The 1,582-nt window shown below is 40.8% G+C and overlaps 1 pseudogene; it reads right to left on the bottom strand.

The window, feature by feature from the left end:
• LOC127105207 (S-adenosylmethionine decarboxylase proenzyme-like) lies at positions 1-938 on the bottom strand (annotated as a pseudogene).
• Positions 939-1,582: the final 644 nt, after the last annotated feature.

Here is a 1,582-nt window from a genome sequence, read left to right as displayed (position 1 = left end):
TCAGTAGTATCCTTTAACGTCTAGAGGAAATTTATCAAGTTTTTCACCATTCATATCGATGTGCAAAGCAATAGAAAACTCAGCTAGATAGAAACATGCCAAAACCCTTTCAACAACTTCATTCAGAGATTTCTCTTCATACTCATAACCCACAACTTCAAAGCTAGCATAACTGAATCCATCTTCAGCTGTGACATGGATAGTTGATATTGCATTCCCTTCAATTCCATTCATCGAATACCCACATGGATCAAATTCAAAGTCACATATGTCAGATTTTGGAATGATCTTCCGGATTCCAGAATTCTTGGTCATCAAAGCTGCTGAAGATGTGCTTGTCTTAAAAACACATATGCCTTTTTCTTTTCTAAACCAGTCATGCACATTTCAAGGCCATGGGCAGCTTCCGGTGAAGCTTCTAGTTTAGCACTGGCAGAGTAAATGTGCCAAATTTGTGACTTATCGGCATCACCCATCATATAAGCTTGGCTACCAGAACCAAGTTTGCCAAAATAGCTGTTAAGAACATCAACTTCCTCAGAAAAGCTTCGATGAGGGAATGATTGAGCACCGGGAAAGATGAAGCTACCACGAGTATATCTAACCGATTTCACAGCAATGTTAAGACCACCAGCAAGCTTAAGAATTGCAGGGATAGACAGAAACAACTTCGTAGTCCCACAGGTTTTAATGATCAGTTTGCAAGCATACACAAACAAGCTTGATTCAGAAAGAACATATGAATCAACATAATCATTAGACAGTGAGTCAACAATAGTTCACTATGCTGGGTTCAGAATTTCATCCAATTGGTTTTTAGACAAAGCTCGGAGACCTAACCCAGCAGGATCAGAGAAAAATTCCCTTCTCAAAAATAATGTTATCTCAAGCCTCTTTTCGTATCCTTCAAAACCAATAGCTGATTTTGTCATGGCCATCTTGACTCAAAGGAGAAAAAAAATTGGTTGTTTGTAGAGAAACAGAACAGAAGCAGATGAAAAGCAACCAGGAGATACCGAATTCCAGAGCCTCTCGATAGATTTCTTATAAAGGATATGGTTCCAGATCTAGCAAATGCTGCGTTTCCAGGATATGAAGCAGACCATATGCAAATTCCACTCTTGCAACCCATAGTTAGCATCTGATAGGCTTCATCAAGTACCAAGTACTGAATTTTACTAAGTTTAAGGCTTTTCCCATTTAACAAGTCAATTAGTCACCCAGGTGTTCCAACCACAACGTCAACACCACGTGAAAGCGCAATTTTCTGAATATCATAAGAAAACCCCATCGTAAACACAAACAGTGTTTAGATAAGGCGCAGATTCTTGTATCTCCTTCTCTACCTGATTTGCTAACTCCCTAGTTGGTGCAAGGAAAACCAAGTTCGGAAATGTCGAGTTCGTCTTTGCTGACGGCAACAGGAACGTGGCTGAGTTGGTCGTTAGAGTTCGTCTTCGAGGTTAAAACCCTTGAAGGCTTCTTGAGCGGCGAGGATGGAAGTGTTGGGTGAGGGATGTCATGGTGGTGGTATCACGTCTGGTTGATGATGGAGGTTTGGTGGTTGTGTTGGTGAGGCGGA

The sequence above is a fragment of the Lathyrus oleraceus genome, chromosome 7 (assembly GCF_024323335.1).
Source record: "Lathyrus oleraceus cultivar Zhongwan6 chromosome 7, CAAS_Psat_ZW6_1.0, whole genome shotgun sequence".
Taxonomy (NCBI): domain Eukaryota; kingdom Viridiplantae; phylum Streptophyta; class Magnoliopsida; order Fabales; family Fabaceae; genus Lathyrus; species Lathyrus oleraceus.
Note: the sequence above shows the minus strand (reverse complement) of the source record. Positions and strands in the feature narration are given on the sequence as shown.